Raw genomic sequence first — 26,005 nt, 5'->3', positions numbered from 1 at the left:
CAATTGCTCAGGGCCCGAGGTGAGGCAGAACATGACAGAAGCAGGTTGTGGAGGAGGAAAACAGCTCAGGACATGGCAATCAGGAAGCACAGAGAAAGTTCCATTGGCCAGGGACAAAATATAAATTCCCCAGGCATATACCTGGCAACCTATCTCCTCCAGACACACCCTACCTGTCTACAGTTATAACCCAGTTAATCCCTATCAGTGGATAAATCATAACTGTATGCTAGGCAGTATGCTAGGCACTCCAGAGTCAGAGATAAGTAATCATAATGACTGCCCTGAAGAGGCTTGGAACCTCCAGTATTTGAGAGATGGGTAATCCTAGCATTGGATTAAATTCAATGAGCTACAGGGGGCTTTGTGGGAACATGAAGATAGCAATTCCAGCCTGCCTGTGGTGGCTCCTGGAGGAGGTATTGCCTGGCTTCCCTTTTTAATTTTTTTTTAGGTTATAATAACTTTATCAAGAGATACATTATTCATACAGAAAAGTGCATGGCGAATAACAACAGTTTGATGAATGATTAAAACAAATCTCTGTATACCACCATTCCTCAACTGGGTTTTGAAGGGTATGTAGGGGTTAGCCAGGTTAAATTGGGGAAAGACATGGGAGGAATTAAGGTAAGGGTAGGTGAGGCAGTGGCCTAGCAAAGGCAAAGAAGGAGCATGGTGTGTAGGGGAGCTGCATGCAGTTCAAAGTCACTGAAGTGTGAAGTGTGAACTGAGGAATGAACAAAGTGTGGCAGGAAGGGCTTCAGTTTTCTTGAACATCTCTGGTATTCACGGGATAAATGCCTCCAGTGATGGGACAGAGGAAGGAAAGAAGCTACCTCAGGATTTTCACGGGGGAAGCCATATTATCAGGCTTGGTCTGACTCTTTCTCTGGTGGTATGGTTTGGGATCGAGGAAGAAAAGCTGGAAAGCTAGGGCTAGGGCCATAGATCAGTGGTAGAGTGCTTGCCTAGTATGCTTGAGGCCCTGGGTACAATCCCCAGAACCATAAAATAAAGAAGAAACTGGGATGCTATTAAGAAAGTTAGTGAAGTCATCGGGTTAGACTACCACCCAGTGGTAGAATATTGATTGGAAGGATATTTAAAAGGTGTGTGAGCAGATCCCAGTAAGGGGTGGCTGGGGCGAGGTCCACCTGGGGGATTGAGTGAGTAGCAGAATGCACACTGGAGTAGAAGATGGGGAAGGAGGATGAATTTAGGTTTGGACATCCTGAACATGAGGAGCTTGTGGAACAGGCTTTAAGAACAACACAGCAAACTTGAGTATTTAAGACTGTGTTAATCAACTTTCTGTCACTATGACAAGATACCAGAAGAAATCAACTTAAAGGGGGAAAGATTTATTTTAGCTCATGGTGTCAGGGGTTTGATTGGCCACATTGCTCTGGGCCTGTGGTGGCATAGTACATCAAGGTAGGAAGCATGTGGTGGTGGAAACCTGTTCACACCCTCCCTAGGAGGCCAAGAAAGGGAGAGGTAGGGTCCAGCATTCCAATATCCCCTTTAAGGGCATATCAGTGATCTGATTTCCTCCCACAAGCTGGCAACTAAGCTTGGAGCAAATGACCTTTGTTGGACATTTAAGACCCAGATCATTACAAAGACCTATCCTATGCCAGACAGCAATTGCTTGTGTGAGGAGTGGAGGATCCCTGTATTGGACAAATAATCATGGGATTAAGATGTACTCTGCAGCTCTAAGAGTCATTCTGTGGCACTTACCCCGGCATGATATGTGTGTTTGGCAAAGAGAACTGACATAACTAAATACTCATGAGACCAGATCAGGCAATTCCAAGTTTATTATAAGAAATTTATACTAGAATTACTAATGGCATGGGACTGCTTCACTGCAGTACTTGAAGCCGCTGTGTATGACACTGACTTTGGAGTGGTGTACGCCTGCCCATACTGTGAATGTACTCTATTGATGGTAAAAGGGAGTCTGTTACATCATAGAGTCAGAAGTTAAACTGATTAGCTATTGTTAATTGTCTCTAAGAAAAGCCTGCTACAGAAATACATAGGCCACCACTGTTTGGACTCAGGATGTGGAAAAAGAAAAACTCAAATGGGTTTCCTTTCCTCTCCTTATCCTTTAAAATTAAAAATACTTCCCTTTCCTTTCTCCCATTTAAGTAACTACATAATAGCTTTTGGGCAGCAACATAAAAATTACAGGGTAGACCAGATTATGGGGAAAATTTTAATTAAATCTGGGGTTTCATTTGTTTTTTCATTTATTAAAGAATGTTAAGCCAAAAAAATCCCAGTTTCCCTCTGCCCCTCTTTTTATATATCCTTACGCATTTGGCAGAGTTTGTGACAACGTCTTTGCAGCTGTGGACCAGCCAAAAGCCTTCTCTGAAGCTCCTACTAATTTGGATTACACTGACTAGTTAAAAGCTTCACACACAAATGCTGCCAGAAATGTCACGAGGTCCCTTGACATTTAATTTAGTACTCTTATCTTTTGGAGCAAAATAAATGAATAAAAATGTAGTTTCTCATCTTGCATTTGTGAGCTTGTTTTCTTTCTGAGTTTTGGAGAAATGGATCAAGAACCTGAAAACAGCAGAACCTTGTTTTTGCCTCCAATCTGGCTTTCTGAACCCAAGGAGAAGATCATTTCTGATGCTGAGTGTGTTCCCACAGAGAGAAGAGTGGCAAGTGGGGCTGCATCGTGACAAATCAGGCTTTTGGGGAAAGGACCCATTTCTACCAGGTGTGAGTGATACAGGAGACCCAGTCCTGCAGCAGGGAGTGTCACTAACGTATTAGGACCTGGGGCTGAACTCTGAGTCTATCAGGTAGATCCCTATATGCTTTGTTCCTATTCTCAGTGATGAATAAGACACACTTTTCATCTTCAGCTTATTGTGGTTTGGAAGCTGGGGGTGGGAGTGTGGTGTATCCTTCCATAGGCTGAGCCCCAGGTGAGTACGAGAGGCGCACATAACCAATACCCACGGTGGTCGAGAGTATTCATGTATTAACCACCTGGCTCTGACATTTTGACCTGTGCTTCAAGGACCCTGGAGAGACTACCCTTCCCAAAGCCAGCCAATCCCTGGAGGTGGTAAGGGATTCACCTTGTCTTTCATATGCGAGCTAGCCAGTTTGAAGAAGCCTGTACACCACCCTCTCTTATACAGGTCTACTTACAGTCTGGGTCATCATTTTCCAGGTCTACTCTAGTGCCACTCTAGGGCCACATATCTGGCAATGAGGACAGCACCTACACCTCAGAGCCTGCTGAAATTAGTCAAACAAGCTAAAGCTTAACCTGCTTGTCCTGCATCACCTGTTCCCTCCCATGGAAACCATTATAAAATCTTTTGCCCATGTTTTCCCCCTCCTGCCCCACTGCCTGTTTCCCTGTGTGACCATGTGTGTATGGTATGTCCCCTCCTCTTGCGAACTGTAAAGCACCAACTGTCTCTTCAGTGGCAATTCTCTTCTTAACTTTTGGTTAAACCATATCTGAATCATAACAAAAACCTACATTTTAAAGTATAGGTCTGAGAGAGGTTAGATCAAAGAAGACTTCTGGTAGAAGACAACCAAAGAACTGAATAAATGGAAGTTGTCAGATGACGCTCATGCCCTGTGACATCCCTGTCTTGTGATGATGTCAGGGCTCAAAATGATGTCATTGGCTGAAGTGTTTGACTTCTTTGACCCCAAAGGGCTCCTATGGAGAGGGAGTTTGTGGTATGCCATTGCTCTAGGGACTGTTTCACTCTGGGTTCTAGGTCCCAGTTAATGACCTCTTCTGAGTTGTGCTTGCCACACACTTAGGGCTGCCTTCAGCAGAGCATTACCACCTTGGAAGCTCCATTTCTCCATCTATAAAGTTCTCCTAGGTTCCCCGTTATACTGTGTAAGAGATTTCTCAAATAAATGCAGCAGAAACTTTCCTGACCCTGACTGACAGATAATTGCTCCAGAGCCAAGAAACAGTCTTGAGTTGGCCTACAAGGAGAGAGATGATTTTATTGATTTCGCTCTTCACACAGAGCTGACAGTATAGGCCTGTAGAAGAGCAAGCTGATGAAAATAAAGATTGTGGGTTGCCAGCTCGTGTTTGCCCTTATCTCCAAGGAAAACACAAACACTGTCTCAGGGAGCTGCTTCTCTACTCCAAGACAAATGAGCTGTTGAAGTGTTGATTTTGAAATCGTAGCAATATATATAAAGAATGTTTTACTGATCAACCTCAAGGAATCTGTCATAAATTAAAAAAATGGTCCTTGATGCCTGTTTCAGACTTTGACTTTAGACCCATCTTACTGTCTCCCAAGTCTTGCAGTCTTCCCTGAAAGAATATGATGTAGGACTCCCGGCACCTCTTTCCACCTCCTTAAAGAAAACTAGCAAGAGCAGCTGGCCTTTTCTGAGTCACCATATGTGGGCAAACTGGTAAGCTCCCTTTACTGATGAGGATGTGAGGAGGGCAGAATGGAGGCCCCTGGCTCTGACTTGTCAGTCTTTCCTCTAACTGGCTCTCCCTTCCTCCCTGCCTACTCTTCACCATTTACTGCTTGTCTGGTGTATGTAAACCACCAATGAATGCAGGCACAAGATGCATGAAAGATGTGTTTCTCAATCTTCAAAAGCTACACATAACCTTTGACTACACTAATTATCGTTCAATTGTGAAAAATTGTATTCTGAGTTCCAAGATGGCACTTAAACAAGCAACAACAAAAAAGCAAGACTGTGTCACCTTCCACTTACTGTTCTCTTGATGAGGTACTGAGTGAGTTCAGGAGTGGTGGACAGGTGGGGTGCTGTATTCAATCTTAAATGAATTGAAACTTTTTCTCCTTTAGTGTATACTATTTCTTTTTACACCTAAACCATTCTCTTTAAATGTTTGTTCAGATTTCCTCCTATAAAGTTCTACAGCCATCTTTTTCATGCTTCCTCAGTGTTCTATAAAGTTCTGTAGTCTGTTTTGAAAATTTTAATTTAAAAATTTTTGAGTAGGCAATAAATTTACACATTTAGAATTCAAAATAGTTCAAAAGTATGCCCCAGATAAAAAGTTTCCCTCTCTCCCTTTCCCCTCCCTTGGCCACCCAGCTCCATGTCTTGAAACAACCGTTCTCATAGATGGCTTAGCTCAATGCCAAATAATACGCAGTCCAAATGTGAAGTCCTAATTGCAACACTTACATACAGCAACAGCAAGCAAGAACAAAGAACCAACCATCCAGTCCTAGCCAGACAGCTCTGAATTCATCTGTGTCATATTTCCCATTTTTCATTTTTTTTTTTTTTTTTTTTTTTTGCTGTGCTGGGGATTGAACCCAGGGCCTCGTGTGTGTGAGACAAGCACTCTACCAACTGAGCTACATCCCCAGCCCCTATATTTCTCATTTTTAACATCAAAAGAATAAGCTTTCTGGGGCTGGGGTAAAGTGCTTGCCTAGCATGTGTGAGGCACTGGGTTTGATTCTCAGAACCACACATGAATAAATAAAATAAAGGTCCCTTGATAATTAAAAAGTATTTTTAAAAAAAGAATAAGCTTTCTTTAGCTATCTGCCTTGGCGTACGAATCTGTTTTGTCATCTCCCTCTTACCCCACTGTACTGGGAATTGAACCCAGATCTATTCTACCAACCTTTTTATTTTTTAATTTTGAGACAGGGTATCATTAAGTTGCTGCCATTGTCCTTGAGCTTGAAATCCTGCCTCAACCTCCCAAGTCACTGGGATTACAGGTGTGCAACAGTTGCACGCAGCTGGGGTAAGAATCTGTTGAGATGATGTGGACGAATACATTTTGAAGAGTTGTTACAAAAGGGTTATAAAGACAGGGATGGGAAACCCCAGAGCATAAAGTTAAATCCATCAGGCACGGGGTTAAATTTTCACAAGGTTGGCCAAGTAGCCCTTTCATTTGATTCCAAAGCTTCCACTGCAGAGATATGTAAAGGATATTGGGTCCAATAGGGAAGGAAGATAAAACCTGTTGGTTTTAATAAATCTTCCCTTGAACTCTGGCGTCATATAGCCAGAAGTGGTGCCCTCTTAGAAGCCTTCCTAGGCAAAGAATGTAGGGCCTTCTGTAGCTGCCTGATCTACCACCTTTGGGGTCAGTAAAGTCTCGTGTCCTCTTGATTCCTTGTCCTGCTTGATTCCTTTCTGGCTTGTAGAATAGTTTCCAACTGAGTATAGATATGGTCAAGGCATGTCAGTTGGGAGAAAATATAGACAGTCATGGGGCTCCAGGACTGATGTCCCCAATTGTCCTTGAGGCAAAGCTTGTCATTTACTTCAGAGGAAGTTGTACTTGGGGAAGGAATGCAGACCCCAATGTACAGTTAAATGTGCACGTGTGAAGGGAACTGGCCTGATAGCCAGGGGCTGGAGCCCTTGTTTATCCACAGAAGATAGGAAGCAGGGGACGGAGATAACACAGGCTCTCACATCTGCATGCCTCCACCTGGCCCTGGAAAAGCTGTGCTAGTGAGATAGGAGCTCTGGGTCTGGCTCCTTTAGTCTTGCATGGTGCAGTGATTGTGGAAGAGACCAGTTTTGTTCTGTGAATTCTGGTGCAATTTTATCAAAGGACCATTAAACTTATGCCATCCATAGTCGTCTTCCTTTTTTAGGTGACTTTTTTTTTTTGGCTGAGATTCAATACATAGTAAGTTTATGTAAGCCCAGCCCCAGGATTCCTGGAAGAATGTTCAAGGTTAGCAGGACTTTGTGGCTCTCTTCTCTCCTTCCTTCCCCTCCATCAGTCCTCTGAGGCAAGAAGCAAAGATTACTCCCTAGATAATTGTGGTATCTATGGTTACTCCAACTTTCTGATGCCAGGAATTGAATGTTTATGTCTTCTTAGGTAATCTTTGAAGTACTTATCTTCTGTGTTAGGGAAAAGTCAGACACTTTTTGATGAGTGTTTTTTGGTGAATTATGTTGGGTTGTCTGGGAAGCACCAATTCTATGAGCTGCTCTATTTAGGAATCTCAAGATGCTTACAGTCCCACTGCCTAGAAAGAATTTGTGGCTTTTTGGTGAGTTTTGAATATAAATCAGAGCTTGAAAATTGTAACACTGGGAGAATTCATCCAGTGAACCAAACAGACTGGGTAAAACAAGTTGCTTAAAACTCACTGACACCAGGAACTTAGTAATGGGTTTGGTCTAATTACTTTAAAATAGTTAAAATGCTTCTGCCCAGGCCGACTTCAAGAAATCACAGAAAGTGTGTCAGCAGCACCATTAACTTCAGTCAGTCAAACCCACCCCCTTCGTGGGAGAAGGTTTTAGCGTTTTGACAGCAGTGCAACTCAAAGGACCTAGGTCAGGACCTAATGGCCTAACAGATTACCTCCCTTTTACCGTGGCTGTCTTGAGTCTACTAGAGCATCTTTGCTAAAGGGCAGGCAAAAATGGAGGGGCTTAGAGAAGCAACCCTATCTTCCCAGCAGTATTTCAAAAGAATAAGGCCTGTGGAGACGACTGAGCCGGCTGGGTTTGGTTACTGTACCTCAGACAGGTCTAGGAACCTGCCTTGGATCTTGAAGTTATTCATATTCTCCTTTGGAGAATGAATCATAGAATAAATGGGCTCCAGACACCTTTTCTCTCTTTATCTTCTCCCTGTTGGTGATCAAAGATGAATCAGATAACAACTCTAGTGTAAGTTAGCTTAGTTACTGAATTTCTAAATTCCTATCCACTTCTAAGATTCTAGAGCCCAGAAAGATCTTAGAGGGGTTGCAAACCAAGAGCAAATTCTGCTATTCAGGGTGTTCCTCCTTACCTTCCCTTCCCGATACATTGTGGAGCAGGTGTCATTTGGCTAAAAGAAATATCTGCAAAAGCTCTCATGAACAGAACAAAACTATGAATGGCAAGAAAATATAAACAAAAATATGAATGGTCAGAAAAGCAGTTATTGAGCAGAGACAGAGGCTGGGAGGGAGGGGAGTCAATTAGTTATAATACTTGCAGTAAAAAGTACTACTATATACTAAATACGTGGCATTGTGCCTTTTATGTAATGCTTGATTTTCATAACTTTTTTTTTTTTTTTGGTGTTACTAGGGATTGAACCCAGGGGTACTCTACCACTGGGTTACATCCCCAGTCTTTTTTGTTTTTGTTTTTGTTTTTAATTTTGAGACAGGATCTTCTAAGTTCCCAGGCTGGCCTTGAACATGCCTTGCTCCTGTCTCAGCCACCAGCATCACTGGGATTACAGGTGTGCACCACCATGCCCAGCTAATTTTCTAATAATTATTTTGTGCTCTTGGAATTATTTTATCTGTTGTACAGATAAAGGAACTGAAATTTAGAGATGATGCAATGCAAGCAGTTTAATGGTGGCTTTGCTGGAGATGGGGTTTGAACCCATATCTGACTGACGAGATCTGTGCCTCTGACCACTGTGTTCTACTACCAGTAGTTCTCAGTCTAGACTGTAGGTTTCTCTAGGACAAGGGCCCTGGCCCATTCATCCTGCTCTCCTGAGTGCCTGCACTTCCAAAACCCTAAGGTGCCCATTGACAAGCACCTGCATGTTGCCATGTCCAAAGATGACTCTGTGAAAGTATTTACCTGGAGGAAAGGAAGGAAAAAAAATCATAGTCAATGGAAAGGCGGGCAAGAACTATTTCTGGTAACCATGGGAAGTCTTCACACTTGAGCATTCTATAAAAATGACCCGACAAGGCCTGTCAAGCGCCCTGTGGATGTATTTCAACAGCAAGGTAACTTTTCCTCTTCAGGAGCAGGTCTGTTTGCTTATTCCTTTCTTCATGCTTACCCTAGACCTGGTTGCAGGATTTTTATTACATTCTTAAATTCAGAACCTTAGGTCAAGAATCTAAGTGTAGACATAGAGGAATTGCTTACTCCTAAGGGTTAGCTGCTCTGTTACCTACAGCCTCTAAAAATACAGCCTCTCAGATCCTGACATACACTGTTCCTTTTTTACTTTTATCTTATCACTGGCTCTTGGGCTCAAACTGTCCCCCAAGAGAAGCGAAATGCCAGAGGGGTGGTATGGTCTCTCATCTCTTCTTCATGCAAGTTCTATCCAGAGAGAAAAGCCCATTCACCGACTACTCCATCACTCAGCACATCTTTGACAAGGGGCAGATGAAAGAACATCCTAGCAGTGGCTGGGTTGGCCCTGCTTACAGGATGTGGCTAGTCACTATTGGAGGTGAGGACAAGGCCTGGGCTCTGCCCAGCAGACATATAATAGATCAGTTTCAAAGTTTCACCTTTTTCCTTTTGATTGAGAAATGAATTCCCCCAACTCTGATGACAATGCCCCGTTTGAAGGGCTCAGTGTAAATCAATATGTTAGATTTCTGAGTAGCAGCATTTGGAGAATGCAAAATAGACTACTTTTCTGCTTTCAGATCAGAGGACACAAGCATTGCTGATGCTGTTTCTGTGTTCAAGAGACATAAGATCACTTGGATAAATGAAATCCACTAAACTCGTAGGGAATGCTTTCAACCTTCTTCTCCACCAGTAATTTTTAAGAACTGCCAAAAGGTAAGTGACCTCTTGTTAAGGGATATGCTGGTGAGAAGTACGTGGCTGAATGAAGGATGGCATAGGTAAAAGAATAATCACAGATCTGCACAGTAGGGAGGCTCAGTTCTCTCGTACTTTATTCAAAGTGTCCTTTGTGGACCAGCATCAGCAGCATGGTCCCAAGTTTGTTAGAAATTCAGAATCTCAGGCCACATTCCAGATCTACCAAATTGGACTCTGTATTTATTTACTTATATAGTATTGGGGACTGAACCCAAGGCCTCATGCATGCTAGGAAGCCACTCTACCATTGAGCTATGTCTCCAGCCCTTTTTATTTTGATAGAGACTCTCACTAAGTTGTCCAGGTAGACCTTGACCCTCCAATCCTCTTCCTCAGATTCCTGAATAGCTGAGATTTTAGAACCTGTACTTTAATGACATCCTGGATCAAATTTATATACATATATTAAACTTTGAAAAGCAGACCCTAAACTCAAAGAAAGGTGCCACCTGTTACCTGCCTGATTGCAGAGAAGAACTTCAAACTTAACCTCACTGTTTTTTTTTTTTTTTTTTTTTAATGATTTAGTTTTTAAACTTATGACTTTGGCTTTCAGATGCTCTTAGGACATTGTTTTTTATTTTATAATTAAAATTTTTTTTTTCGTCGATGAATTTGTATTTTGTTCATTTATTTATACGCAGTGCTGAGAATCAAACCTAGTGCCTAACAAAGGCAGGGCAAGTGCTCCACCACTGAGTCACAGCTTCAGATTTCTTAGGACATTCTTAAAGAGTTGTAATTTAGCCCCAGGACAAGAAAAAAACACATGTATAACTCATGGGTCTGTTATATAGAAAGTGGCATTATTGTAGCCAATCCACTCAATGATGATCAAAGGATAATTGGCAGACTTTACTTTTATCTATACAGAGAGCTGAGTAAAAATTCACACCCCTTCCTGGGCAGAGTGGTGCATGTCTATAATCCAGCAAATTGTGAGGCTGAGGCACGGGGATGGGAAATTTAAAGCCAACGTCAGCAACTTACTGAGACTGTGTCTCAAAATAAAAAAATAAAAAGGGTTGGGGTCTAGCTCCCTGGTAGAGCGTCCCTGGGTCCAATCTTCAGTAGAAAAAAAAATTGACACACCTTTCTCACAAATGTATTTCTTTATAAAAAAATTGAATCAAACCTCAAGAATAACTAACGTATACCTACTATCATACTTACATGATGCCTTTGGAAAAAATTGGAAATGGATCATGATGACACTTTGGCTGATTGAATGTCAAAATTAATCAATACTTTGCATCCATTAAATATTATAGATAAATATTTATTGAACATGTGATCACATTCTGTGGTCCATTATATATAATAATGCTATGTGTACATGGAACTCTGGGTAGTTTTACTTTGTGTTGTTGTTGATACTTTTGTGGTACTGGGGCATCAAACTCAGGGCTTCATGCATGCTAGGCAAGCACTCTACCATTGAACTACATGCCCTGCCTGCCTATTTTCTTGGTTTGATTTATTTTCATTCCAAAAATATTCATTTTCTGATATTTCTATTAAAAAACGTTTGCTTTCTGTTATGTTGTAGATTTGAGGTATCTTCCCAAAGCACATGTATTAGACAATGCAAGAATTTTCAGAAATGAAATGTTTAGATTATGAGAGTCTAACCACTGATATGGATTAACTGGGTGGTAACTACAGGCAGGTAGGGTGTGGTTGGAGGAGGTAGGCCACTGGTAGTGTGCCTTCAGGGTTTATATTTTGTTCCCTGGTGCTTCCTGATTGCCATGTCCTGAGCTGCTTTCCTCCTCCATATCTGCTGCCATGTTCTGCCTTACCTTGGGGCCAGAGCAATGGAGTCAATTGTCTATGGACTGAGACCTCTGAAATCATGAGCACAAAATGAACTTTTCATCCTCTAAAATTTTTCTTGTCCAGTCTTTTGGTCACAGTGGCAAAATAAAACAAAACAAAGAAAACAAACACTGACTAAAACACTTCCATAGCATAAATAAAGGGAATAGTTATTTTTAGTTGAAAATAAGTTAGAGATTCAGTGGGCTTTGTGCATAAATTAATATGGAAACACCCTAAGTTTAGAAACTTAGAATAAAACTTGTTGTATGATGCAAACATGGTATAGAGATACTAAATTTCCCTGAGAATGTGGGAAACATCTGATTAGTGTTTATTTTCAATTAAACAAATGCAGTGGAACTTAAACTAAGAAAATATTTCTGTAACAGTTCTGTTTGACTTTGTAAAGATGTCTTATAGTTAGGGATTTTTTTTTTAAAGGATGAATTAAACTTTGTGTTATAACAGACATTTCTATTTTCTAGAACAGAGCTTCTCAAATTTTAATGTGCAGACATATGCCCTGGGGCTCTTGTGAAAATGCAGATGGGTCTGGAGTGAGGCCTGAAAGTCTCTGTTTCCATCATGCTTCAAGGTGGAGCCAGATGCTGCTGATCCATGGGCTATACTTTGAGTGGCAATGGTCTCTGGACAGAAGTTGTCATTCTTAATGATGTTGGAAATTATGCTGAGCCAAGAAAAAATAAACAATTGGCGAGCAAAAGCTTTTACAGCCTGAGGCAGAAAGCTGGGAGGATGTGTGCCTTCTGAGTCTGGGACTTGAATGTTTCATAAGAGAGGAACTGAGGTCAGAGATCTAGGAGGAGGAGTGAGGGATGTGATGCTGGATCAGATCATGGGGACCTCAGGGAAGAAGACTATGCTGACATGGTTATGCCTGATGATATTATTTAATATTATATTCCTGAACATTCCACTGCTGGTCCAAAGTTGGCAACCTCTGGAGAGAGAAGTCAGAAGTGGTGAGCTTGTGAGCCTGGGAGGAAGGGAAGAAGAACGAGGTGGTGAGGTCTGTTTGCTGGTGCTGATGCAGAGGTGGGTGTGGGTGTGGGCTGGAGGGAGAAACAGCACATGAGAAACGTTGAGATCCTTGACCTCTGATATGTCTGAGGGCAGTCCAGGGGTCTCTGAAAATCTTCCTGTGTGTCCACACATACCCTAATTAAACCGGAGGTCTGTGGACACTCTTGACCAAACTTGTAAACAGTTCCAGAAAGATTAGTACCTTCTCTATTCTCTATTTTAAAGAAATTTAATACACAGCTGTCAGGAGAGTCCAGAGTTGTGGGCCCCTGGATTGTGCTTGTCCAGTGGACACTGAGGCAGGAGCTAGCAGAGGCTGGAAGGTTTGCATTTTGAAGCTGGAAAGGCAGTCTCATAGAAAAAAATCAATTTGTCTCCAAGATACAATAAAAGTCATGATGAAAGATTAGAGATAATCTTAATAACTATGTATTTAACAAACTGTGACAATTAATGGCAAGGTAATAACTGTTGATAAACCGTAAAGTGCAATTCTATTTTAAGAGCAGATACTAGGTAAAAATATCATTTTTATAAGTTAAAAAAAAAATCATGTAATTTAGGCCCAGATCCATAGGAAAGGGAGTTAGACTCTGGACTCCAGACTAGTGTACTAATGATCCCATCGAATCGCTGGTTAACTCTCTGTATCCTTAGGTCAATATTTCCTTTAAAAATCTGTTGGTAAGCTGTTATTTCTGGAGGTAGTTTTAAATTCTTCTATCCCATCTCTTAATCATTTGTTTAGCAAGCTTGTATTATGTTTGTTTAGTTAGTAACATTGATACAGAGCAGGGATAATTTAAATAATGATTAGCTACAATTACTTGATACTAGAAACTACTTGTTTTTTTTTAGAAGTGAAGACTGAACCCCAGGCAGGAATGGGGCGTGGGTTTGAGTATAGAAACATTCAAACTCATTGCTGAGGACTGTGAGTTTAGTACAGTGGTAGAGCAGTTGCCAGCACATGAGAGGCCCTGGGTTTGATCCCCAGCACACGTGCCCACGCATGCACACACACGCAAGTAAAATATCAACAGATATGCAATCCTTATCAACAGAGATACATGGAGTCACCGCTTCCGCTAGAGGACACAGACAGGACAGGAAGGAAACAGGAGGAAGGGTAGTTCCTAATGCTTAAGGACCACTGAAAACCATGTGGACCATTTGCCTATGAAAAGGAGCTCTCAAACAAAGAAATACCTCAATCGAAAATTTTTTCTTTTTATTGTTAATAGCTCAATAAGAACACTTACTAAAAAGGGAATATGTGGGCTAGAGTAGTGTAAAGGGGAGAAGATCATTGGCCAAATAATCTTGTTCTTCCATCTGATTGTGTGCCAAGCCTGGGCACCAGAGACCTACCCAGTTGCCGTCATCATGGGGCAGGGTGGGAGCAGAAGCTGTCCCTCACATGGAGCCTGGCCATCAGGCAGCATATAGGATGCCACTTTGCATTTCATTCACTGAGAGCAACCTGCTCTTGGGACATCCGAAGATCCCAAACATGAACCCTAAGTAACTCACCATTTAAATATGGGCTGAAATTTGTGGTTGGGCAACTTTGGTTCAAGACCTGACTTCTTCACTTACTGTGACACACCTTCAGCATCTTGTCTCTTGGTGCCTTGGTTTTTTTAATTGTGAAGTGGGAGTAATAAAAGTAATGATAACATAGGGTTGTTAGAAGGATTATAAAATGAATACATGCAAAGTGTTCAGAACTGTGCCTGATATTCAGAAGTACTTAATAAATGATAACAGAAATTGTTATCATTACTATTCTTTAGCTACATAGTTATGGGCAAGTTGCTTTGTTTCTCTGAAATCGTACCTATAAAACAATAAGAATAATAGTACCTATTTCATGAGTTTTTGTGTGATATAAAAGAATAGATGCTAAGATAGATGCTCAGATGCTGCAGATAGGTGGGGCTTGGGTGCTGCTGGGCAGAGTTGGGAAGACCTTGGATGACTGCACAGCATTCACATTTACATGGAAACAGGCTTCTTAGTGAAATGGATTAAGGCTCTGACCCCTTCCCTTGTTTGATGGCTGGAAGGATCAGTGATCAAGGTCAGATGTGGAAGAAGGTAAGCAAGGAAAGCCTCTGTAAGAATCTGACTTTCACAGGTCAGGATCAAGACTGGCCTCTGCCCCGAGACCGGGGGTCCTCGGTTTACTCCGGGGTCAGAACTCATCCTGCCCAGCCCTGGCTATGACGGAATAACAGGTCCAGGCCATCTGGCTGTGACCTTTCATGAACCATGAAAAGGTGTTGTATCAGAATAAACAGGTCAAGTGGCTTCAACAGCAAACCTTTGTTTCCTACAGCTCTAGAGTCTGGAAGTCTAAGATCATGGTGCCAACATGGTTGGTTCTTGATGAGGTTCCTCCACCAGTTTATGTCTTCACATGAACTTCCTTGGGCACATGGAGAAAGAGAGAGAGAGAGAGAATCTTGCTGTTTTAAATTTCTTGTGAGGACACTGAAAACACCATTGGGGCTCTTCCCTCAGGATCTCATTTAAAAGGTGTTTAATTACCTCCCAAAGGCCCCACCTCATATACCATTCCATTGAGGGTTAGGGTTTCAGCACACAGATTCAGAAGGAAGGTGAAGGGGACACAGACATGCCGTTTACAGTGTTACAGCAGTGTGGACTGAATTAAAATCAATCAGTCAGGCAACTCTGTTGCCTAGAGATGCTGGTAAATGTAGGGGGACTGTTAGACCTGCCCCAAGGCAGGAATGAGGCTGGTGCAGAGCTGTCACCCAGCCAGCCAGAACACTGGCTCCACTAGCCACGGCAAACAACAGGGTGAATTGCTCGATGGTGGAGTGCTGGGTGTGGGAGGGGACTCATGCCAGGATGGCAGTCTGGCGTTAGTTTCTATGGGGACCAGCCTCTGGGCCAGCAGCTGTAGAGCTGTCCAGGTTCGAGAGCCATGTGAGTTCATGATCGATGAGAAGAGCCAGGACTCATTCCGCAGATGAGTCAGTATATTTGGGGATTCTTGGATATATAAGAAGGTGACTGTAAGAAACGGTAAGGGTCTGCTAATCTGGGGCATGACTCAGAGTCATTGTAACTTAGGATATCAAGGGTTCATACCCTGAGGCTGGTGAAAGGCAATCATTTTGGTTTCATGATTATTTAAATAATTAAGGGTTTCTACGAGCCCCAAACAATGCCAAGTCTCAGAACATGCCAGTCCCCCTCCTCCCTTCCCTTGCTTTGTCCTAACTACTTATAAGACTCAGCTGATCTGGGCTATAAATGTTACTCTGTGAGCTAAAGCAGCTAATCAAGGGCTCAGTAGTTGGTGATCCAGGACAGGGAATTCCTTTTGAGCAGCCATGTTGTCCTTGACATCCAAGAGACAAAACTGTCCCTTTGCATGGGTTCCCTATCTGGACTATGCCTTACTTTACCTTTACTATTTATGAAAATATATTCAAGGCAATAATCATTTGGGTATCTCTGGCTTCTACCTAGATTTCCTTTCTTAAGTAAAGTAAACTTTTAAAAGAATACAACAAAACTTCAGCATTGAATTATATCTGGCATTCTTGCTGGTTTAGTTGCTCATATCCTTGCCCAAACCCTGACCTTGGAAAGAGCCATCAAGTTGTGAGGCTGCATGTTATTCTAACTCCTCTTTGTTAACAGCTTCATGTTGGCAACTCTCCATTTGCTGCTGCCAGCAAAGTGTCTCTGTTTCCGGAATCTGTAGTCGAAGACCTGGCAGCATTCAGAGGCATCGTCTTCTGTGGTTATTGGAGACTTCTAAAGAACAGTTTCCCTTTGTTTTTGAAGGTTGTAAACATGAGGTGAGAGGACGTGTGGTTTCTTTTTTCTTTTTTCAGTGCTGGGGATCAAACCTAGGCCTTGTACATGCTAGGCGAGCGCTCTACCACTGAGCTACATCCCTAGCTCCATCTTTAGTTTCTGTAGATGGAGATTTCTACTAATTAATTAATTGAAACAATGTCCTGTTAAAACCACCTTTAATTTTAAAGAGTCAGAGGAATTAAGACACGACTATTTTCTAATTGATCCCTTGGGGACAGTTTGAACCAGTTAGAGGGTCCCACAAAAGCATATGAATCAAAATAAAACCAAACACAGAGATGACACATGAAGTAGTAGCCATAGGCTACTTTCCTTTTCTGAGAAGCTAAGTGCAGGAAAAGAGAGACCAGGTGACTCAAGTAACTGAAATGTGAACCAAGGAATTTTCACTTTTTTTGTTTTCTCTCTTGAATTCCCATATCAGGATCAAGAGAAGTGGGTTTCCAGTGTTTTGCTTGTGGTCAGAATTCAGAGAATTGTAGAATTATGCCAGGCTGCCCAGATGTCCTCTTTTCTGACGTCCTTTCTTTTTGCCCCTTCCCAAGACCCTGGTATTCTCACATATTCTCCTTCTCCAAATTTAAATTAAAGAATGACTTTCAAATCTTATATTCATCCTCAGGGAGAAATGTTTGTAAAACCAGATGGACTCTTGAGATCAGAATCCTAAAATAGAGGGGTAAAACTCAATAGGTAGAATTCCAAGAAATCAGCCAATGGAGAGCTTTGAATGGTTTTGTCATGTTCTCTCCCTTTCCCGCTTCCTCTCTTCCCTGTAAAAACAGACCTACTGCCTATTCTCCAAGAAGTTGCATTCTATCACACATAAACTATCACACATTCTATCACACATAAACCAAATCTGAACGCTAATTACCACATACCAGCACCTCCTAATCAGTATTTACTTAAACTTTGCGCTAAGCATCTTACATTTGTTATCCCACTGAATCCTTAAACAAGTCTATGATGTTGGTAGTACTGTTCAAATGCTTACAGATGGGAAACTGAGTTTTGGAGAGTTTAACCTGCCCAACACCACACACCTACTGAATGAAGAGTTAAATGCGTCTGACTGCCCCCAACTAGGTAACTAAGCACTATACTCTGCCTTGAAGGCAATGGTGATGGAATTGTAGAAGAAGTAAATAAAAGGCCAGTGAGAGAAACTCTGTGGAGTTCATCACATTCGAGTTGGCTATGAGGGATTATGAGAGGTGAGCAAATAAGTGTCACTTATGGCCTTATCGTGTCCTCAGCTCCGATAGCTCTTTTCCTTCAGAAGCAACAGTGCTTTGCCTTGTCACAGAAGAGCCACTGGAGTGCGGTAGTTTTCCACTGCAAGTGGAAACTTGTTATCATTAATCACTATGTGCAGCCTTGTTTCCTCCGGGGGGCTTCTTTTGGATGCTGATAAATCTTTCTAATTAGCTGTAAAAATTGTGAAAACCCAACGTCATGTTTTAATCATAAGCCACTTGGGCCATTGGCATTTGTGCCCTAGTTGTATTCTTATTTTCCTTTACCAAATTGAGTTTATGACATTTTTAGTAGATCTCCTGTAAATCCAAAGAACTCAGGATTACAAAAGCTATGAATTGTTTTCAATAACTTAATCACACAAAAGCAAAGAAAAAAAGGGGGGGCATTGACACATTGTCAGTGGTTTATTTTCCCATGTGTTGGTGGAATAGTAAAGATCTTTGCAATCTTTTCAGATAATTCAATGCAGGCCTAGTTCTAAGAATAAAAGCTGGCATACTGAACAGTTTTCTTTTTTTTTCTCAGAAGCTAAAATGAACTCTTCCAAGAGTTGTGGAAAAGGATATGGGATTAGAAGTCACACTATAATTGGCTGTTAATGTTCAGATGTGTGTAGCATCAGAAAAAGTTCAGAAAATCATGTCTCAGCTAAAATCTTTCTCCATGTCATGGTATTGCAGTAGCTCTCAAACTTCAGCATCCATCAAAATCATCTGAAGAGTTTGTTACAGCACAGATTGCTGCACCCAGCCCAGAATATCTCACCTGGTGGATACTGGACAGACCTTGAGATTTGCTTTTCTGACGAGTTCTCAGATGATGCTGATACTGTTGCAACCAAAATTTGAGGGAGTAACTTCTCATCCAGAGGCAGGCCAAACAACTATGTGACCTAAGCATGTCTTTATGCCTTCAGTCTCACCTCTGTGTAATTCAGTGCAGGTGTAGGATCCACCTTGAGAACCACTACGATAGATCTGAGATCATCCACTATGATCTTAGCTGATAAGAAATATTCACTTCATTGTTCCTTACAGTTGGGGTGGGATATACATTGCTTAAAATACCGATTTTCTATTTCAGGGGAGCTCTGAAGATGAGTTAATGCTATTCATTTGTATAAGGTAATGTAACACATGCTTCTGAGTCAAAACCTCATATGAATGTAGAAGCTCTGAAATTGAATGTAGCATGGTATGACCTGATAATTTCTTTCAGCATTTATTGTTTTTTTTTAAACACTTTATTTCTGAGAGTTGTGTGTGTGTGTGTGTGTGTGTGTGTGTGTGTGTGAACACATGTGTGTGTTTTGTGGTGCTGGGGATCAAACCCAGGTAAGCACTCTACCACTGAGTTACCTCTCCAGTCCTTACTCATGTGTGTTCTTGTCTTTGTGAACCCCTCAGCACATAACAGAATGTCTTGAATATGGTGGAGGCTAAATAAATGCTTATTAAGTTGAAACACTGAATTTTAAATTTAAACTTGCTGCAAAGAGCACATGTATAAAATACTGTCTTTTGAGTAGATAGAAGTAATCAGATTGATTACATTTTATGTGTGTATCTCAGTTCCATTCAGGCTGCTATCCCAGAATACCATAGACTGGGTGGCTTAACCAGCACAAATTTATTTTTCACAGTTTCTGTGGCTAAGAAGTCCAAGATCAAGGGGCTGACAAATCTAGTATGTGGGGAGGGTCTTGTTCCCAGTTTGCACATGGCTGTCTTCTCATTGTGCCCTCACATGACAGAGAGCAGAGGTTATCTGTCTTGTGTCTCTTCTTATGAGAGCACTAATTACATTCATGAAGTCTGCACCCTCATATTACTTTCCAGAGGCTCCAACTCCAAGTAGTATCTATTACATTTATGATTTAGGTTTCAGCATATGAATTTGGGGAGTTCACAAACATTCAGTCCATGGCAATGTGACTTGACATTTCAACAAAGTTGGAGAACAAATAATCTCTCTTCCTCAATCTTTATAAAAGTTAAGTGTAAATGATAGACTATTTTGGGGTTCAGATCACTGGGGACCCTACATGAGGAGTTTTAATGTTTAGTATGTCCTGACAAGATTTCTAGCTCTGTGCCCCTGTGGGAAGCATTTTCCCAGAAGTCACTGATAACTGGGTCCCAGACACAATTGGAAATAGAGCTTTGTATCAGGGCCAATTAGCTGTGAGCCCCAGTTGAAACCACCTCAGAGAAAGCATTGCCCACGCTGAGCCCAGGAGATAAGGGCACTCCCAGAGGACATCTCCTCATAAAGAAAGCAAGAGACTACTTCACACATCTCTCTTGTCAAACCATCATTGAACCCGGCATACAAAATACATATTGATAATTCCATTTTTAAACATCAGGGTAAGTTCCTGTTCTTTTTTTTTTAAATAAATGAAATCCTCTTACTGGAAATTATGTATGACCTACTCTTGTTGTCCATTCTCTTTGGAAATAGTTATTTGCCTACATGCCTAGGAAAACAACTCATGTGATATGAATATAAAATGCAGCCATTACCTGTGTTTGCAAGGGGCATCACTTTCAGGATTCTCTTCCCCCTTGGATGACAAAAATCCATGCCAAATTCCTTATATAAAATGGCACTGTATTTGCAAATAGCCTATATACATCTTCTTGTATACCAAATCATCTTTATATTATTTACATAATGTAAATGCTATGTAAATAGTTGGTACACTATTGTTTAGAGAATAATAATACAAAGATGCACATGTTCGTCAAAAGTGTGATTTTTTTAGGGTATTTTGATCTGTGGTTGTTTGAATCTGTGGGTGGAACTTGAGGATATGAAGAGCAACTGTAGTTTCTACTTTATTCCTCTAATTCCAGTCAATGATCATCAAGAGCTTGACTGCTTAGATGAATCAAGATCATTTTCTACTTTTTAGCAACATGTTATATTAATATGTATTTTTAGTGTCAGGGAGGATGCTGGAAAGCTTTTTAAAATATTAATATCAGAATATCTATTTCTCCTAAACAAATGGTTTCCTTTAATCTTTTTTTTTCCCCCTGGTACTGGAACTTGAGCCCAGGGGTGCTCTACCACTAAGCTACATCCCCAACCCTTTTACTTTTATTTTGAGGAAGAGTTTCACTAAGTTGCCTAAGCTGGCCTTGAACTTGCAATCATCCTGCCTCAGCCTTATTAGTCACTGGGACTGCAGGAGTGTGCCATTGCACCTGGCTTGGTTTAATCTTAACCAATATGAAATTCATAGTGAATCAGTTTTCTCTATCCACAGTAGCTAGAAGACAACTTGGGCCCTATTTGTGATTCGTCTATCAAAAGTTTATTTATTTTTATAGAATGTGATCTTGAGCTTTCCCTTTGTATATGTATGTCTGTTCCTATTTTTTCTTGCCTACTTTATGAAAAAAGACCTTATAATTATGAAATAATTCATACATAACATAGAATATTTGAAAAATGTAGAGAAGTAAAAACAAAAAGGCAAAACCGAACAAATCAAGAATATTTTTGTAGTCTTTTAAAATGCATATACATATGTATACACATCTCTATATTTAAATAAGTTAACCTAAGAGTATGTAACTGTGTTGTAACCATGTTGTTCTTTAAATGGCATCTCTCTCTTATCACCTGCTCTTAATTTATTGTCATCCTTCTATACTTCATATATACATTTTTATAAAACACCTAGAATCCTGTTAGCACAAGGGAGAATGAATAAATATTATCCACCTTAAAAATCTCCTGTAGTTTCCTTAAGCAACATTCTTTGGGATGGAGAAATGACCAAATTATGTGTTTTCCTTATAGAAACAAGCTGCTCTTCTAATGTATTACTGACCTACCCTCAAGAAAATATGGTCTCAAAATGGTGTTTTCATGAGGATGGCAGATGTGTTCCAATTTAGCCACTCTTAGGTCTTAGATAGGCTAAGGGTCCACTCTGCAGTCAAGGTGTCAAGGGTGGCTCACTGAACCCCACAGGGGTGGGGCCCCAGGCTGCTCTTAGTTCTATGCTCCCCTCTTGAGCCGTTCAGCTCAGCCTTCTAGTCACCGCCTGCCTCTGGCTGGCTTTCAGTGTCCTGACCATCCTTCCAGAGGTAGCTATGTGAAATGCCATACCTCAGCTTCCTGGATGAACTTGGGGACAACAGGAGGTCTCAAACCAAAGATTCATGCAACTCCTGGAGAGCTGTCCTGAGAAATGAGGACAGACAACTTGCTGGGTTGTAAAATCATGTCTTTTAAAAAGCTGCCAATGGCTCCAGAGAGATTCCTGGAGGTCCTGATTATGTAAGAAATGAAACCAGCCAATCCAGTCCTCCCACTTTCCTTCCTTTTGGGCCTGAGCGCTCCAGCTGGAACACTTCCTCAGCATTTACCAGGCTGCTCGTCTGTGAGGACTATGTGATAGCAAGCCTTCCTCCAGAAAGCCTTCTCCACTCCCCGCTCCTGTGCTCTGAGCTCACTACACCAAAATGGGGTGGCATGTTCTCCCTCATGTGCAGCCCCACTGCCCTGGTTTTGTTTCTTGTTGTCAGAGCACAATGTCTATGGGATAGACTATATCTAGATTTTTCTCATCAAGGTAGACTTCTTGGGGTGGGGGTGGGGAGATGTAAGCTAAAATGTTTTGAATATTACTTGTATTACTAATAACTTAAGAAAAATGACCAACCTTAGCATCATTAAAAAAAAAAAAAAAAAAAAAAAAAAAGACCCAAACCAAAGCAACAATAAACAAAAGAAAACAAACAAACAGAAACCCTGGTGAGCCATTTAAATGGAGAGAAAAGACAATAGGGCCTACAGGTTATTACTTTCTTTATTTTCTACTTAGGCCCTGAAGCATTATCCATTTTTCTACATTCTTAATGTAACATATCTTTGATTTTTTCTAAATAACTATTTTTTATGAAACTTAGATAAATAGGAATTAATTAGCTAGAATTCTCAATGAGTTTGGATCCTGCCTGTACCAAACATAAGAGAAAAAAAGCAAAAAAGAACAAATAGGTAAAGAATTATTTTCAAGACTGGCTGCCAGAAAAACATCAGTACTTACAGATCAGTACTTACAAAGTTCATTTCTTCATTTTTTAAAATATATAAAAATAATTGACCTTCATGATTATATTTTATCTGCAAAAATTTAACAATATTTAAGCAATGTCTGATAATAGGAATAAAACATCTTGGAAAAGTTCTCAGAAAGACTAAAAAAATCATTTTAACATAAGCAGAATGTCCTACTTAGTCAAGTTTCTACTATTAAGTTCTGAATGTCAATTAAGTGCTATATATAAAAAAGAAATATTGTCAACAAATTAATCATGGAGGTCATATGTAGTATGCTGAGCAACTGCTTTTCAAACTCAATGATTTCTGTTAAAGAAGTCCGTGAAGATATGACTACATGAAACCTGTTTATTTTTGTTTTATTATTATTATTGTATTATTATAATTATTATTTTGTACTGGGGATTGAAACTAGGGATGCTCTACCACTAACTAAATCCCCAGCACTTTAAAAAAATTTATTTTTTTAAAAATTTTGAGACAGGGCCTCACTAAATTATTAGGTTGGCCTCAAACTTTTCAATACTCTTGCCTCAACCTTCTGTGTTACTAAGATTACAGGCATGAGCCACCATGACTGGCTATGACTTTGTGATGTCTGGAAGTAAAGCTTATTTTACTTCCATTTTCCATCTTGCCACAGAGGCTGCTGAGAAATAGTGATGTTCTACTCAGACTAATCACTTCTAGCTGCCACAACAGGAAATCCCTACATCTCAGGAACTCCATGCAATAAAGTTTATTTTTTGCTCACATGGAGTCCAGTTTGGGTGGGGAGTCCTCTTCCATCTGGTAGCCATCCCCTCTGAACCATAGAGTTTCCAAGGCCACTGTTAAGAGAGGAAGAGGAAAATGGAGAAGACACATGGCCCTTAACTGCTTTGGCACAGAAGTGACATGTGTCACTGTGGTTCCGTTGATTTGGTCAGATCTAGTTACAGGCACCAGAAAACTGCAGGCAAGGCTGCAAAATGTATTATATGAGCACACAGATGGTTTGTGAGAATGAAACTGCTTCTGTTACAATATTCTTGACAATTAGAATCTCACCATCTTGATCTGTTTTCTACTACTCTAACAGAATACCACTGACTGGAGACTGGTACATTTTAAAGAAAAGAAAGCTATTTCTCACAATTCTGGGGACTATGAAGTCCAAGATTGAATGGCAACATCTGGTGAGAGCCTTTTTGTTTCATCGTAACATGGCAAAGGGCAACACATGATGAGAGAATTGGAGAGGGTAAAGGAGGAGAAAGAGAGGGCAGGAGAAGGAGGGAGAGAGAGATGGGGAGATGGCTTTTATAAATAAGCCACTCCTTCAATAACTAACCCACTTCTGAGATTAAGCCATTCATTTGGTGGAGCCCCCATGACTTAATCCCCACTTAAATGTTCCACCACCTAGTACCATAACAGTGGCAGTTTAATTTCAACATGAATTTTGGAGGGAACATTCAAACCATACCATACCCTTGGTTGGTGTGCTGCTAAGGATAGCAGGGCTAGAGGTGGGTGGGAAGAAACTAAGGACATGAGGACATAAGTAGTGACTGTCTACTATTTCTGCTGGCATGAGAACCTACATCTCCTTGTGAGAAACATCTATCCCCCAATTTCAGTTCATAATTCTGACTTGACCTCCTCCTTTCTTCCAGGGATGGGCGTATGACTGACCAGTCAGAGATAGCTGTGGGCTATGCATGCCTGTGGTGCCTAAGGTGCAGTAGCTGTGCTAATCTGTGGATGTGTCTTTTTAGAAACGAAGCCAAAGCAAGAGACTGTCAAAGCAAGAGAAAAGAGAACTTGGATTGTACTGGTGGAACCCTAGATCAGACAGTACTATTTCCTATCTTGATCTGCTCCAGTTTTAACTGTCAGTCAAATATAGCCTTAGTTTCAGCTAGGTTCAGTTTCTGAAACTTGGAACTGCAAGAGAAGAGCTAGCAGTTGTCACTCCACAAATCTTCCAAACATTGTCCTTACTTTCTTTTCCACTCCTTTCTTTTCCAAACCCAAATAGCAATTCCTAGTAAAATACTAATGACGACCTATCTATTTACATGGCAGAATGATTGCTTCTATGTTATAGATACCATATAAATGAGGAGTGATTAATTATCCTGTATGTCTCCTTTAACCACAGTTCAACCATTAGTAGTTTTTACAATTAGTAGTATTTACAATTACTATGAGTCAGAATGGATTTAATTTTGGCAGTTAATTATTAACACCTGTGAGGAGTCAAATATTAAAAGTTGGATTTAAGGATATTAAGGGAGAAACTCTCCTCCATTCATATCACCTCCACAAATATCAGTTTCTGAAGTCAATAAAATGTTTTGTAAAGATGTAAAATAAATCTAAGTAATGCTTTTTCTGACCATGGCATGGTAAAGGTCAAAACTCTATGGAGTGATTCAGGAGATTTGACCAAGTTGCCTGATTTAACACAAAAAAGTCACAAGACAAGTCTAAGTCTGAAAGAAGATACGCAATGACTTGCTGGTAACCCAACTGTTGTGACCTCAGTTTCTAAATCACAGAACATTTGCTTGCTTTCCAATAGCCTGATTATTTGTCTTTATTTAGTGTTCTCAATCAGGAGCCAAAAGAAGTTGGAGCAGCTGGGGTCAATTCTTAAAACTAACATAGCTCTCTGATGTTGAACTGAAGAGTGACTTTTCTTTAACATTGTCATCACCACAGTGCCCAACCTGCTGTGTTCCAGATATGTAACATCTGGACTCTGAGGAGCGAGCAGGACCAGGAAATCAAACAAGACACGTGGACTTCCAAATGAGATAAGAGGCTCCAACTGATCATGCTCCTTTCCTATATAGTTTTTTTTTTTTTTTCATCTGATTCTTTCAACATTATCTGGAACCCTCTGTCTCAAAAGCAGAAAAGCAGAATTCTTCCTCTTTCATCAGCAAGACAGCAAATGTAAAGAACATTTTATTGTCCGAGATAACTAAATGAGATGAATAAGAATCCTTAAGAAAAATCTCTCAAATCCCTCCTGACAGAATGTCCTTAGGGGATAAGGTGAACTAAACCCCAAGCCCCTTGCTGACTGGATAGAATGTATTACTGGGCCTTGCTGGGTGGGTGCTCCAAAAGAATCTTTTCCTCTTCCAGCAGGAATGTAGTCTAGTACTTTTTCTTTCTTCCAGATTGGGATGGTTTTACATTCAACACACATAAACTCTTTCTTCCCCATGCTAGAGTAAGGGTTTAGCAAGTCAGTGGACAATTTCAATGACAATAACTGATATATAGCAGTTTTGATTGGGGAAGACCAACCTTAGGCTTTAAATAAGACAAT

General features: G+C 40.7%; 1 long non-coding RNA gene across 1 annotated transcript; it reads left to right on the top strand.

Annotated features, from left to right (window-relative positions):
* The first annotated feature begins 12,297 nt into the window (after positions 1–12,297).
* Positions 12,298–24,782, top strand: LOC306665652. The gene is made up of 3 exons (XR_013765102.1): positions 12,298–12,480; positions 23,759–23,855; positions 24,336–24,782. It is a non-coding gene; the product is annotated as an uncharacterized lncRNA (long non-coding RNA).
* The last annotated feature ends 1,223 nt before the right edge of the window (positions 24,783–26,005 follow it).

The sequence above is a fragment of the Sciurus vulgaris genome (genome assembly GCF_902686455.1).
Source record: "Sciurus vulgaris genome assembly, chromosome: 7".
Lineage (NCBI taxonomy): Eukaryota > Metazoa > Chordata > Mammalia > Rodentia > Sciuridae > Sciurus > Sciurus vulgaris.
This window is presented reverse-complemented; position numbering and strand designations above follow the sequence as displayed.